General features: G+C 46.0%; 1 protein-coding gene across 5 annotated transcripts in view; it reads right to left on the bottom strand.

Annotated features, from left to right (window-relative positions):
- Window positions 1–14,670, bottom strand: part of Cald1 (caldesmon 1) — a 187,696-nt gene extending 173,026 nt beyond the window's left edge. For all 5 annotated transcript variants that reach the window (XM_075953837.1, XM_075953838.1, XM_075953841.1 and 2 more), the window contains exon 1: window positions 14,441–14,670. The gene's annotated coding sequence lies outside the window, so the exon portion shown is untranslated. The remainder of the gene's footprint in view (window positions 1–14,440) is intronic.
- Window positions 14,671–15,794: the final 1,124 nt, after the last annotated feature.

Raw genomic sequence — 15,794 nt, 5'->3', positions numbered from 1 at the left:
GCCAACCCCCAGCCAGCCAACGAGAGGAATCAGGGAGCTCCATCTCCAGTGAGAGACCCTGTCTAAGAACAAAAAAACAAACACACAAACAAAAAGGTAGAGAGCACCCAAGGAAGATACCAGATGTTGACCTCTGGCCTACATACACACACCTACACGCACACACACACGCATGCACACACACGCACAAATACACACAAACACATACATTTAGAAACTTGAGTGAATGTTTGTTCTATATTTTTGCCTCAAAGTTTATTTCTACCTATGCTAAACCTACAGCAGTTACTGCTGAGGCCTTGGCACTCACTGTTTTAAAGGAATAGCAATGCAGACCACTAAGCCATATGAAGGTAATACAGATAGCTTTGACTATAATTTATTTTTAATTTTTAGGCCATATATTTCTATCATTTTCAACTCTAGTGTACACATATGTACACATACAGAAAATATGTCCTGTGAGAGCCAAGATACACACACACACACACACACACACACACACACACACACACACACACACACATATATATATATATATATACACAATAGCTGTACATGACAGTTGCAGGCACTTTTGCAGTGTAGGGGCTGTTCCGGCCCCTGAACAGAGGTGCTGAGATGGTGAGATGGTGGACAGACAAGTTGGGGTTCACCTGAGACCCCAAGCAACTTGTAACCACGGGGCTCCACTCTGAAGTGGTATACATAGCAGGCCTTTTGATTTTAAAAAAGAAAACGCTGAGACAAAATTACATTAAGCAGACAAAACAAAAGGCTGTACCACAAAGTGGGTGTGGGAGCCCCAGAAGGTGCACAGAGAGAAACGGGGGAGCAAGAGGTTCAAAGCACAGCTTCTTAGAATAGCAATGGGAAAGAATCAGAATGTGAGTGGATTTTTAAAGGAAGGTACAGAAAGAGTGAACAGTGGATAGAAGAGGAGAGAGGTTTAGGGAGGAGAGACAGTAAAACATGAAGAGGATGGACGTCCATCCCTCCCAGTGTGCCCGGGGCTGCTATTCTAGGGACGCTATTAATAGCCCTTCCTGTCCCTTCCCAGAGTCCCCCGGTTTGGACGATAATTGGCACAGCAGTCACCTCCTCCACAGTTCTGGTCTGAACAGAGGACCGATGAACACTGGGACACACACGGAGAAGGAAGGGAAAGAGGGGGCACAATCCTGCAGAACCAAACCGGAAACGGAGACAAGCTAAGAGTTCTAGCGGAGCAAATGTGGATAGCCGGGAGGGTCAGCAAGAGCAGAGCTTGGGAGCATTTTAACCTTGAAACTTGAAAGAGACAGAAGAAACGAAGATGAATGATTCATAGCGCAAATGTGCGTAGGCTCCTAATATTTCCCCTGTATTGACAGGATTACTGGCCGAGATCAACCTTTGTAAAACGGACTGAAAATGGCCACTGGCTCTTTCCAGCCCTTGCAGCCGCCCACACAGCCCCTGCCATGGCTGTCTCCTAGGCTGCTCGGGCGGGCTCGGGGTAGCTCACCTCTCTCCCAGACCCTGCCTTGGCTCAGCCTTCCCAGCAGCCCCTCCCCCACCCCGATGGCCGCATACCAGACTGTCTGCGCTGTGGTTTCCCAGCCTTCCACAGATAGGCCACAGCAAGCAAGGCTGTGCCTCAGTGCGTCATTTCAGAGACCTCTTTTGACTTCTTCTCTAGATCAGAATTTCATATTGTGAAAGGCTGGAAGTAAATATCACGGGCAAGTTCAGAAGGTCATGCAACTTCTAGCAAAGCAGTACCCTAGATCTAGAGAGGAGACAGAAGCCAGGCAGCACAGGGACTTCTGGAACTGGAGTTTCAGAAAATATGCCACGTGGGTTTCTACCCCAATTTTGAATTGGGGCAGATTCTGGGTTGAATTCATCTGTTGGAGCACTAACCCCTTCTCCTCAAAATAGGATCTTGCAAGTCTTTACAGAGACCATCAGGTTAAGAAGAGGCCAGGAGCATGGGCTACAATACAGTAAGATAGTTTTGGAAGAAAGGAGATGGGAACACAGGTCACGCACAGACAGTGCCACGGCAACATAGATACATCCATGTAGCCCAGCCTTCCTCAGAGTCCCAGAAGGAACCAACCCTGAGGATGCCCTGGCTTTGGCCTTCCAACCTCATAACTGGGACAAAATTTGCTTCTGTTTGCAGCGTGCTGTTCAGAGAAGTCTGATGAACACCCAGGTGCAATGTGGCCAAAGATGCATGTTAGGTGGAGATAACTGGGCAGGCCAATCCCCGACCCCAACTTTCCCTGAAGAGACCATGCATGTGGCATCTTAGAGTTATCTGGAGGAGTGAGCATTCCTTGCAGCAAGATTAGACCAGTTCATCTTGAACAGATACTTTTTATTATTCACATGCCTCAGTTTCGCCAATGAAATTGGCTACTAGATTGGAGTCTTGGTTGCCAGCTGTGATTCATTAGGAGACTGAAGAGTGATCACCCAAACACACTGCTTTGGGGGAGGAATATCTAATTTAAATGTAGAGTAAGCGGTAAACATACTTCTGAGAGCAGCTGGCAAGGCAAGAGAACTCCAGCTTCTTCATCTGGGCAGAGGCAGAAGCCTCAACAACCCATCCAGTTCTCACACAATCAGCTCTGTCTTTTGATGCTCCGAATTTGACACAAAGGAGCGCCAAACTAGCTAAGATGTTTGCCCACGTCATTTAATCCTTCTGTACCCAGTTCTGTGATGTCAGGCGTGGAACCCACTGGCTGACATCTTGGGGCTATACCAAGAAAAGAAAACACAAACTCGTTTCTGCAGCCCTCTTTTTGTTTCTTCCTGCTCACTGCAGGCCAAAATTCTTATCCCGCCTGCCTCTAACCAGAGCTACTGACTTGAGTCAGTAGTGGAAGGAATGGTGTTTAGCTCTGCTTCCTTATATGGCAGGGAGGGACAGTGTGCTTGTCTGTCCAGCTGAACTGCACTGTGGCCCAATGACAAGTTCTAATGATTGGTTATGGAAACCTTGTGCTCTGGCTTTCATCACTTTGCCGAGGGAAGACACAGAACAGACAGCCATAGGGTTAGAGTCAGGGGGTGGCACTGACTCCTTCTCTGCCATTGGCCATTTATGTCACTTTGGGCCAGCTACTGGATTTACTTTGCTGTTCTTGGATGGCAGTCCTCGGCTGAAAAGTGCTGACACAGAGTTAGCATCCTAGCAGGGGAGCTGATTGAATTAGTTCATCTTGCGACTGTCATGGACCTATAAAGGCCCAAGATAACCAGCAGCTCAATGCTGGTCTTCTCTCCAGCTTGCTCTCAACTTGGCAGCTTTTTCCAGTATCGCTATCTCTCTCACCCATGCTAGCCCACCATCTTCCTTCTGCCTCCCCTTGACTCCTCCCTCCCCGTCCTCCTTTTATCTCCATTTCTTTTTCTAGGTCTAAAACATTGAAAAATCTATATATTCTCTGTCTGTCTATCTATCTGTCTGTCTGTCTGTCTGTCTATGAACCCTAGCCCTAGGGCTAAAAAATTCTTCAGACATACTATATGAAGAATTCTTAGACTATAAACAGCAGCTCCAGGCCCATTGGTAAGGATGAAGGTAACTGACAATGACGGTAGAGGGGGTCTTCCTTAGAGCAGGGAGAGCTATGCTTCAGATATAGCCCTGGTTAGAACATGCTCGTGACAACCTGAATCAGAGGAGAGCTATGCTTCAGAGATAGCCCTGGTTAGAACATGCTCGTGACAACCTGAATCAGGGTGACCTAGAACTTGTATCTGAAGCCCAAACATTAAAGAAATCAACTTTGTTTCTTCCATCTACACATGGCCAAGGAGGAAGCAATGTAGGAAAGTGTGTGGCAAAGGGTGGGATTGTAAAGGGAGTCTCACGCCTCTAGAGAACCTCTATAGACACAGTAGATAACTCACAATGTGTAGGTCAGTATGAATCATGTTCAGAGCAGTCTAGAGTTGTTACTTCTGACCATCAGAATGAAGGGATGATTATCCTAATTTATAATCAAGTGAAGAAATAGGCTGGAAGTGGTAAGTTTGGGATTTGAACTCAAGACTGTCTGATTCCAAAGTTGTTATCAAATAGGTCATACTTCGAAAGTCACCTGCAGAAGTAGAGTCCTTGTCTCCTGGGTTTATTTAAACTCAATGACAGAGCACAGCTCTTAAACCTATAGCCTGTGGAGATAGATTATCCGAGTTTGAATCCTGTTTCTTCCATGTAGTGGTGGCTTTAGATGTTACTTCACCCAGTCAGCACTGGGTCTCTTTCTTTATAAAATTATTTAGGAAGAATACTCTTTATTTTTGTCTAACAAATATACTCTTCATTTTTACCCAACAAATAATCTCTACAGACTGGTTGGCACGTGCCACTATTCTAAGCACTGAAAAACTGGCTTTCTCCTATTCAAAGGCTAATTTTAACACTTCACACCTTAGGGTCAATGGTGTGCCAGAAAATGTTTAATTATAAGCTCGCTCTGTCTGTTTGTCTGTCTGTCTGTCTCTCTCTCTCTCTCTCTCTCTCTCTCTCTCTCTCACACACACACACACACACACACAAAGAGAGAGAGAGAGAGAGGGAGAGAGAGAGAGAGAGAGAGAGAGAGAGAGAGAGAGAGAGAGAGAGAGTTTAGATCACTGAACAGGGAACTGGGAAGAGAGGCTGCACAGCCCAGCCTCATGTGCATTTTCATCACATAGACTCTGTAGATAAAACTGATCTCAAGAGCACAGATAAAGTCGAATGTAGAGGACTAACCAGGAAAAGGTGAGTCTTGAGTGTTTGTTACCTATATTGTTACCTATATTTTAATATTATATGCAGAATGATAGGCTTACCTGGCCAATTTTAGAACACTGCTCATGATTTACAACTAGCTCTCAAAATTCTTGAAAGTTTAAGTGTAGTGAAATTTTATTTGTGTTTTAATATATAAAGCTTGCCTGAATCAGAGTGCAAAGCTAAGGCACTAGAGGCCAGGGAGCGATGGCACACACCTTTAATCCCAGGACTCGGGAGCCTAAGGCAGATGGACTTCTGTGCATTCAAGGCTACTCTGGGCTACACAAGATCAATCCAGAAATAGATCCAGGTGGTGATGGCTCACACCTTTAATCCCAGTGTTTGGGAGTCACACACCTTTAATCCCAGCACTAGGGAGGTGGAGACAGTAGCGATATGGCTGGACAGAGAGAGGAATATAAAGGGGAAGAGACAGGAACTCAGTGGAGTGTGGAGTCCGAGGTTTGGTGGAGACACAGTGCAGTCTAGGCAATCTGAGGATCATCCCTTACTGAAGCATTGGTAGACGTAAAAGGTCTCTCTTACGGCTCTGCTTCTCAATATTCAGCGTAATCCCTATATCTGTCTCTGGGTTTTTACTATTCATGCTACATTTAACCTTCAGATTCGAGGAGCTACTCTGAGTTTAGGGCACACGAGGACAGAGAACAGTGATGGAGAGACGGGATGGTGGTGCAACAACTGCAGGAGCCGATTCCTTTTCAGGTTCTCTTCTATGGGTTCTGCTCCCATGCACAGCCTGGAAGCACCTGCTCTAGTAAAGCAAATAGCAGTGGTGCAAAAATAGGACCAAACCTGGCCTCCTCCCTGTCCTTTCAAGTACATTTTTATTTATTTGTGTGGGAAAGGGTCACGTGCCATGGCATATGCGTGGAGGTCAGAGGACAGCTTGCAGGAGTTGGTTTGCTCCACCATGTGGGTTCCGGGACTTGAACTCAGGTTGTCAGGCTTGGAGACAAGCGCCCTTACCTGCTATACCATCTCCCAGGTCCAGCCCTGACACTCGTACTGGACCAGGCCGATCCCATGAGACATTAAGCTGCAAAATCTTTAGTGAATGTAGAATGTGTGTTCTGAGCTCTGAATGTAGCACATTCTTCTGAGCGCTACAATACTCCAGGCTTTAGAGTACCAGAAGCCCCTTGGAGTGAACTTTCTGCCCTGCAAAAGCAAACTTGTTCCTTGTTGCCCAACTGCTTCTGCAGGGCCTTCTAGTAGAGCATCTAAACCAGGAATTGTGCTGATCCTGTCCTGGCTTTAGAGGGGCTAGGGACATGGGGTGCAGGATGAGTTCCATTCGGGATTTGTTATCCTTATCATAACAAGGAAAGGAGAGAGATGGAGAGAGAGAGAGAGAGAGAGAGAGAGAGAGAGAGAGAGAGAGGGAGGGAGAGAGAGACGCGCTAAGGGAACTAGCTGAGGTACATCCTTAAAGTTGTTCAAAGACATAAATACTTATAAAGGAAGAATTCTTGGAATCACCTCCCCCCTCCCCAAAGCCTGAATTCCGCACTGTAACAATGGCTGGAATAAGACGTGGAAACACCATAGGAAATCTTATTCGTGCCACATTTCCAGCACTTTACAAAGGCAAGCCCTGGAAATCTCATCAGCGAGCTCGACCTTATGGGACTGATAGTTTTGCATTTAGACAAGAAAGGATAGGGGAAGACATGGGCGTTTCAGATAAATACGTCAGCGCGTCTAAAGAGGCTTGGCGAAATGGATTATTTGGGATACACAGCTGTAACTTTTAGGGGGGAAGCCTTCTAAACAAAAATAAGTTTCTGAGGAATCAGGAACTCCATCATGTGCCATAAATGACTGTAAACACCAGTGACCAGAATCATCTCTGAGGCAGGATGTTTCATCAGAGCCTGGAAGGAGGTTTTACAAACTGCAGATGCCTGGACCCCACTCCAGCGAGACCTACGGACTCGGAACTTCCAGGGCTGAGTCCCAGAGATGTGTCTTTGTCAAAAGGCTCTGAAGTTGATTCCGGTTGTGCGACTGCCTAAAAACCACTGATACAGGCAGACTGAACTTTAAAGCTGTGTGTTCCAGAATTATCTCTGCCACTGACAGAGGACATGGCCTTGGTCAGCTCGCTTGGGCTGCTCCTCCATTCAGCAAATATTTATTGGGATTCTGCTATATGCCAGGCAACTGAACATCTAATAAGCTAATAAGACACTGTTGCCTGCTCTGTGAGCTTGTCAGCTCACAGAGCAGGTAAACATTACTCAAAGGCATCATACATATATATATATATATGTGTGTGTGTGTGTGTGTGTGTATGTATGTATATATATGTAATTTTACTTGGTGTGTATCACTAGATTTTGATCTTTTATCTAGAAATTGAAAAGTGGATTACTGATATTTATTTGCTTATTTTTCTGTGCTAGTAATCAAACTCCAGGCCTTCCGCATTCCAGGCAGGTGGCCCTATCACAGAACGACATCCACCAGCCTAGTTCCCTTATGCTTAAGAAAAGTTTTTTCTTCTTAAGACCCCCAAGTTTCTGATCTTTCCTATGCACAACAGTAGTACACATCAGTGGTCCCGTGATTGGGAAAATACAAAAGCCAGAAGTGACTATGACTTCAATTAATGCATTACTAATTTAGCATCTTATCATCATAATGTAGTTCTATAATTAGAAAAATGTGTCAGGGAGAGATACATTACTTATTCAGTTTATCAAAAACTACTGTGTATATAGGTAGGTGATATATATATTTGCAACAACTTGTGGCCTCCCAGGGATCAGGTCCAGAGTGGGGAACCTATAGATCTTACTAATGATGTGTCAAGCATGGTTCTTCAGCAGCCAAGGCTCTTTCTGTGATCTTTATCAGTGGTAGCATTTTCCACCTCTGTGAACTTGGATACAGCATAGGAAACCTTAACAACTGGGTAGGCCCAGTATGTACTCCCTTGGTTAAGTAATATTCCAAAATACTTGCAGCTTAAAAAGTCCATGAAATTATACTCTCTTGAGGCTGGTGCTTCCTCCTGTCCCTGTACAGAGATGCTCCAAATCCTAGAATGCCTCCTTGTATGCACAGCCTTTTCTTTGTGCACACCCATCCTTAGATTTCCTAGCTAGTCCTTGTTTGGTTTCCCTGATCTGCTCTTTGGGGCTCATTCCTGACTGAATTCTTGTTAATGCTTATTTGAAGAGGGCCCAGAATAGAGCATGGTGCTGTCAGTGTGGTCAGGGCTGGGAGAACATAGAGCATCTGTTTCCCTGCTTGATAGACATCAGGAGGGTGTTTAGTAAATGAGTATCACCTAGACCGCAGAATTCCATTGATTAAGACAACAAACACTAGCCTGCTAGGTCGTGATGGCGCACGCCTTTAATCCCAGCACCCAGGAGGCAGAGGCAGGCAGATCTCTGTGAGTGTGCAGCCAGCCTGGTCTACAAGAGCTAGTTCCAGGGTGGGCTACAAAGCTACAGAGAAACCCTATCTCAAACAAACAAACAGTAAAAAAGAAGACTACACTTACTTAGTGCATTTGGTTTACCAAGAAATTGTGACTGACACGCAGATAAGTGAGGTTTTGTGTTGTATATGTGGTAGTACAAGTGCAGGTGTGTGTGTGCTGCAGATGGGGTGTGCACACACACATGTTCATGCATGTCCCTGTGTGTGCTGCGGATGGGGTGTGCACACACACATGTTCATGCATGCCCCTGTGTGTGCTGCGGATGGGGTGTGCACACACACATGTTCATGCATGCCCCTGTGTGTGCTGCGGATGGGGTGTGCACACACACATGTTCATGCATGCCCCTGTGTGTGCTGCGGATGGGGTGTGCACACACACACATGTTCATGCATGCCCCTGTGTGTGCTGCGGATGGGGTGTGCACACACACATGTTCATGCATGCCCCTGTGTGTGCTGCGGATGGGGTGTGCACACACACATGTTCATGCATGCCCCTGTGAAGAACAAAGGAGCGCGTCAAGTATTCTCTCTTATTCTCTGCTTCACTTTTTGAAACAAGGTGTCTCACTAAATCTGTAGCTAGAATGGCGGTCAGCAAGTCCCAGAGATTCCCATCTCTGCCCTCCACAGTACTGGGGTGCAGTTCCCTGGGGTGCTGAGGATTTAAACTCAAGTTCTCATGCTCGTACCACAGGCACTCTCATCCACTGAGTCATCTCCCCAGACCCTCAATTTTTCTGTATTAAAACTGTTCAATTGTTAATTTACTGACTTTGATAGATTGCCTTCATTTAGGGGAGTAGCTGTATCATCATATCCATGGTTTATACAAAGATACAAAGCTTTTTGCCAACCAGTCTTATGGGAATTTTCTCTAGACTTTTTCTAAAGAAGGATGATGACTTGTTTTTCAGTTACTTGTGGTGTCAACGTCAAGTCAACCTCTCTTAAGACTGGCTTACCATGTCATGTGAAGATGATCACTAAGAACTATATGACCCTGACATTGGGGGTTTGCCCAGCCACAAACTCATTCACAGGAAAAATTCAAGTGATAGGCATTAGGAGCTGTTGGTTATTCCAGGTATTTGCCTCTGCATCCAGCTTTCTCTTCAACTGAAATTAGCCCTCCCGAGCTTTTCTTTACCCAAGGATGATCCCTGATGGGGGTAAGAGGACTGCCAGACCCACTGAGTAACACACTGAGATACGGCAGAACCTTGAACATCTGCTCTGCTAAGGGACCTGAACCAATCGAATGTCCTCTTTCCGGATCTGACCTGAAGCGCGCAAGGAATTGCCTGAAGCACACAAGGAATTTTCCAGGTGGTGGAACAGCTGCCCAGAGTAGCTGGGTTTACATAATGCGAACACAGCCTTGAGAGCCGTAGTTCCCTGCCGGCTTCCCTGACCTTCCTGGGTCTTAACCCCATCCCCTGTGGATTGCACCCTGTTTGGCTTCTGGATCTCCCACCCCTTTATTATTCCATCTGTACTTTATACCCCACCCCTTTGCTGGAGCCCCTGAAGCTTAGAAACAGAAGGACCCCCTGGTCCTTGATTCTGAGACGGTTGTACCTCTCACGGTCCTGCCTTACTGAGTGAGATCCTGGTTTGGAAAAATCTGTGTGACTTCTGGCTGTTACTATTTCTTCTATACTCTCCCAGCTGTAAGTCATGACATAGCTTATTTTGAATTCTTTATCCATTCTGGCCAGGACTGGCACTCTCGATTCCAGCTCTGATGCAACTGGCCCTTGAGCCTGTTGCTACTTAACCTGGGTCCTGCCAGTCTTTGACCCGTAGGTGAGGTCTATCTAGCTCCCCAGCAAAATGTCTTGGGGGACAGGAGAGGGAATGTCCCGTGTGGGCTTAAAAGGAACTAATTATGTACTCCTACTTAATATGTTCCTGTCCGAGCGAAATGATTTCCTGGTGGTCAAGAGCTTTCATCCGCATGTTCACGACACAATGCCAAAGCCTCAGGAAACAGGAAGCAAACAGTCATCAAGCTATCGTCATCGCTGTGTATGCGCACTTAGTATAGACATACACATATATGCATATGTACGTTAATATATGTATACATATACATAGCAAAAACACACATGAAGGTGAGCACTTGCAAAGAACACCCAATTTGCTTAAAATATTTTTTTTAAAGTCCAACCGCTCCTCACTGCCCCTTAGCAATACTGTTATTAATTTCTTGGTGCATTCTTGGGATATACTCGCAAGGAGCTATTTCTAAATTTCTTTAACCCCGACAGACTTCCTGTTGAAAAGCACTTCTTCCCTGAATCTGGCTCTCCCTTGCTTTGGAATGGAGGCTGGATAAGACACATTTCTGCTACATATCTGCATATTCACACCCATTTCCTCCCACCAGACCTTCAAAACAACAAAGATACCCCTGATCTGGGTATGGAGGCTCAGATCTCCAATCCCAGCACCCCTGAGCTGGGTATGAAGGCCACATCTCCAATCCAGCACTCATTTGAGAAGCTGAAGCAGGTTTATAAGTTGGTTCCTAAGCAGACTAGATTAGCTGGCAACAGACACTATCTGAAGTTAGCTAAATTTTTCTCTCCCTTGTAGACAACTTGTTGGCTTGTAGACAACTGGCTATGCCCTATCCAGGACTTTCCGTGTTTGACACTTGCCTGGGTCCCCTTCCACAGCTAAGCTCCTGTTGACTTCCAAGTCTGGAAATGCAGGAATGTTCAAGTCTAACTAGGAGATGGGGGAGCTGGTCAGTTGAGCATCTAAGGGGTAAGGGTGAGAGGGTAGTACCAGGCTTTAGTTAAAGTGGGGAACACTGTTTAGTGAAGCCACCAGAGGTGAGAGGCATAGCTCCTAGAGCAATCTGGTCTCAATAAGGGCAGGAACCCCCAGCCAGGTGCTGCTGGTTACCTCATCCTGCCTACAAGGCCCAGGCATGACAAGCTGGGATTAATTCCATCCTTTTTGGCTGGAGGCAGAGAAGCCACCTCATTTACTAAGGCCTGTCTGTTGTCAGCACTTTGTCATTGGGCTATTCACCTGGCTCCTTGCATTTCTTGGTTCCTGGATGCTGTTGTGCGCCATAGCCAGCCTACCTTGTTCTGCCTCCTATTATCTATCCCTCTGTTCCGGGTCTCTGATCCTTAAAGCCAAATTTCAGATAACGTTGGGAAGGACCCATTTCTTAAAGCTCTAGGATCAGGGCCCTAGAAAGCGCCACACAAGCTTTCTCAGATAGAAGAAAGGAGGAGAGAACTTCAGGGAAAGGAGATAGGAAATGGTGACTACCACTCAGAGCTAGCATGATACCCTGAAGATTCAAACTTAGCCTCCGCATGTCTCTAGGGAAAGGAGACAAAATGTCTCATCCCATCTGGACATCTTAACCCCTACAGGATGGACGAGAGCTATGCTGACGGCCTTGCCAGGTGAGGCCGAAGAGTTGATTTCCTGCCTCCAAGGTCAGGAGTATTGAAGCGAAGGAAGCAAAACCAGAAGAGAGCCCTGATCTTGTAGCTCTTGAGTTAAGCCCGAGCTGAGAGTATCTCTTTAAATTAGCCAGCTCCTCAGAGCCTGTGTGCGTCTAGATTGGCTTAACAGATGAAGGACTTTCCGTTAAGAAGCTCTGGGAGCTATTTTTGGGCATTCTGAGATTTGCCCGGAGAACGCCTTCTTAATGCTTGAAAACCCTGTTGGCAGGATCTCCCTAACCTCCTCCCCAGTCCTACCATGCTATTTGCATTCTACTTGGTCAGCATTTTCCCCACCCCCACCTCCCGACCATGGCCTCAGCCCACCACATTGCCAAGCCATGTGACAGACAACCGGGCAGATGGGGCGCTGGCCGAACCCTTCTCATGTCCATCCCTAAGTCACTTCTTGTCTCACTGAAGAATGACTAACTGGTAGCCATGCTATCGTGAAAGACAGATAGTCACAACTGTATGTATTTTTAAGAAAAGGTCTATAGAACAGAGAATACCTGAGCCAGATTCTGGAACTTTCTATGATACACTTCCAAACCAACTATTCTACCTGCAGAGAACAGGAAGGGACTGGGACCAGTCACAGAAACCAGTGAAAACGGTGACTAGCCTATTGTCAGGAATACATTCACACATCGCTTTTAAACCCTTGAATCTGAAACAGGAGCCTGTATCTTCTCTCTCTGATCCAAAAATTGCATACTTAGGGCAATCTTTTGATTTGAATGTTTTAAACTCCACATTCTATTCACTTTCAGAAATGGAAACAACCCCACACTTCACTTGTAAACCAGTCAAGTAAATTCTTTATGTGCCCTGAGATCTATTCGTTTCTGGGATTTTTTTTCTAAGCCAGAACTTTGCCTTTATGTTTTTCATTAAATGATTTTAATAGAAGCAAAGTTTCCAGCCTGTGGCTTCGTTGAGCTTTATTTACCTCCCTATTTGGGGAAATGTATCCCAGCTCACTCTCCACAGGAAGGAAATAGCACCAGGAGCTGCCTAAAGTTTGCCATGAACTAAAATCCCTCTCTCTGTGTGGAGAGAACACATGCAGTGTGATTTTAGAAAATGTGTTTTTGTAGTGATGGGGTGTGGGGAGCACACGAGGGGGATGGGAAAACCGACCATAGAGAAACTATACTTGGGGGGACTCCGGGGGGTGGAGGGCTGCTGGTTTCAAAATGGAATTTATTCCCAAATCCAAGATTCTAGATTGTCTTCAAAACTGCATCCCCTGCATGGTTTAGAGAACATTTGAGAAAAGGAAATTGCTCTTCATGATTTGATTGACAGTAAAAACCTTGTGAGAAGTTTGGAACTTGATGTCCCCCAGGGAAGGCCAATAGCAGAAGAGAGTCGGCTTGTACCCTTTCTCACTCTTACCCAGAGCTGTTCCATGGAAAGAAAACACACAGGGCACTCCATTCTCATCTATCACTTCTCAAGAAATCACCCCAAGCCGTGTAAACTCAAGCACTGCTCAGTGAGTCTCGAGCCCAATCCGTCCTTGTCTACGGCTTAGCAGTCGTCTGGGACTCTAGTCCTTAATATGAATGTTATTTTTTCAATGATCAGACTTCTTCCTTTTGCAGGGCCCCTTGTCCTCAGTAAGTTCTAGCCACGCACGTCTGGTTTTGCCTAACTCTAAGGGGCCGCACTATTTCCGTTTTCAATTCCACACGCGCAGCCCTATTACCAGAAGGGCTCTGTGAATACCAAGCACTTTGTTCTCCTCTGCCTTTTTGACCATGTATTGCCAGAGCACTGAAACTCCCCCGCCCTTTACAATCAGCTCTTTCTAAAAGGAGTTACCGACTAATACCAACTTGCACTACTGTTTGGGATGCCCAAATACGTCTGTCTGGAAATAAAAGCCCCTCTTCTTTCTTTCTGGAACATTCTCTCCCACTTATATATTTTTTGACCCTCTAGGCATACTTTCCAACAGAAATGAAGGTTTCCCGAGAAATATTTCGGAAGGAAGTTGACCGTGGTTTCTACACACACACCCACTCAGGCGTTACATTCCCTTGCTGCTCCGTTTTATAGAAAACAGACTAGGTAGTCATCTTCCGCCTGGGCAGAAGAGTGACAGTGAGCCAGTTGGTGCCCGTGGTAGAACGCTGATCTTATTTCTTTACATCTCTGAAATCCCAATTCTAAAGTCCTGGTAGCAGAGTAACAGAAATATATTTAGCTAGGGAAAAAAAAAATCACTCTTTATCTTACCGATCTGAAAAATTGTTGCTGTTAGATTTTAAGCGAAACCTGAAACCTATTTAAATGTCTGCTAGCAGAAGATGGAGAAGAAACCGCCTGAGGCACAGAGCAGCCGAGCCCACTGGCTGGCACCGAGAATACCAGGTAAACAATTCATGTCCCTCTTGAAAACAGAATCGCATCCTAGGCAAAGTCGCCCTTGCTCCCTGAACATGCCACTGTGTGGTCTTTCCTCTTGCCCCATTTCTAGAAACAAAACTTGAAGTTTCATCACATTGACCTTCTGGGAACATCCGCAGGTCAGGGAAGTCCAGGCTGGCTTTGGGAATTTACAGAGTCCCTTGCCTGCCTCGAAAGATTTTGCATATCCAGCAGCCTCTGCCTGGAATGTTGCCTGAAACCCATGGAGCGACTCCCGCTTCCCTGAAGGCGGAAAAAGAAAGACCCTGTGTCCTACCTCTTAGGCAGCAAGCAGCTTCTTCCCCAGGAGGAGGACCGTCGCGTCTCTCGCGCCGTCGGGAAGGAAGCTGAGGTCCCTTTAAGCAACACAACGAGAGAGCAAGCAGGCAGGCAGGCCGCCTAAAGCACACTGCTCTATTCAATAAAACTGCAGACCGCCCTTCCTTGGCCCCTCCCAGAAGTCCATGCTAAGTGAACACATATCCCCTATGTTTACAGTCAGCAGGCGGTGGTATGCATTGTCCTGTAGTTTTCTAATAGGCAGCCAATGACGACACCCCGGCCAAGGTGATGCTGTCTGCCCGTGCAGATGCCTGTCATTCCCTAGGCATGCTCAGGACATCACTCATCAGAAAAACCAAGTCCTAAAACGCTTGAAACTCCGAGCAGGCTGCCAAAACCAGCCTGCTCCATGCCCTTTTTTGGTTATCCTAAGCAGGGCCTCCTGGAAGTGAATCCATTGTCAGGAACAATCATAAGAAACGTTAATCTTGGAGAAAGAGGCTGTCTTGTAGAACACAAATAGAGCTTTAAGAAGAAAGTACAGTTCACCAAACAAGAAGTGGACAGTTAGTTGTACTTATGGGGATGAGGCTGGGGGTGGGGTAGGGGAGCCATTTCAGTTGGGGAAGCCTTAATTGCATATTTCTTTTCAAAGTAGCTACGTTGCAAAATAAATTTAAATCATTCTGCCAGTTGAAAACCCGAGGCGGATAAGACTCAGGTCTGCTGTCCAGGCTAAGTTCTAGCCAAGAATATGCCTGTGTTATGAAAACCAACTGACAAAAAATATAAATAAAATGTATCAGTCTTTTTAGTAGAAAATGTGGGCCAGCACAAAGGCAGGGTGAGCAGCGTGGCCAGATGGGATCACGGGGTTTACACAGCTCTTCTGGTTTTCCCCATTAACACCCAACTTCCCTTCATTCCTCAGTCTTGGCAGCGGGGAGACTGTACTAGCAATGAACGTGCATGGTGAGACCAACACCTGCTTTGGGGCAGGCGTAGCCGGGCACATGGGCCCTCACAGGTGATGCAGATGTTCTAGTGTGTTCTGGAAAGCCTGTGTGCTCCGGGAGAGTCAGTCTTCAAAGCTGCTGAGCTACAATGCAGGTCACTGGCCCACACATGCATCCAATTGTGGTCTTGTAGTTTTTGGAATTCAGTCAGTTGGTGCTTAGTTTTTTAAAAGTTGGAATACTTAACTGTTTGTCAGGCCTGGGGCTGAGCACAAAATCCATGTTTCATTATTGGTATGTGTTTAGACACTGTCTCATCATTGACCAGGAAGCTTTAAATATTTTCCCTGGCTAATTACGAATCCAGAAGCTTAATCGACGCACACAGTCTTA

The sequence above is a fragment of the Microtus pennsylvanicus genome, chromosome 19, assembly GCF_037038515.1.
Source record: "Microtus pennsylvanicus isolate mMicPen1 chromosome 19, mMicPen1.hap1, whole genome shotgun sequence".
Lineage (NCBI taxonomy): Eukaryota > Metazoa > Chordata > Mammalia > Rodentia > Cricetidae > Microtus > Microtus pennsylvanicus.
The sequence above is the reverse complement of the archived record's forward strand: the minus strand, read 5'-3'. Positions and strand labels throughout refer to the sequence as shown.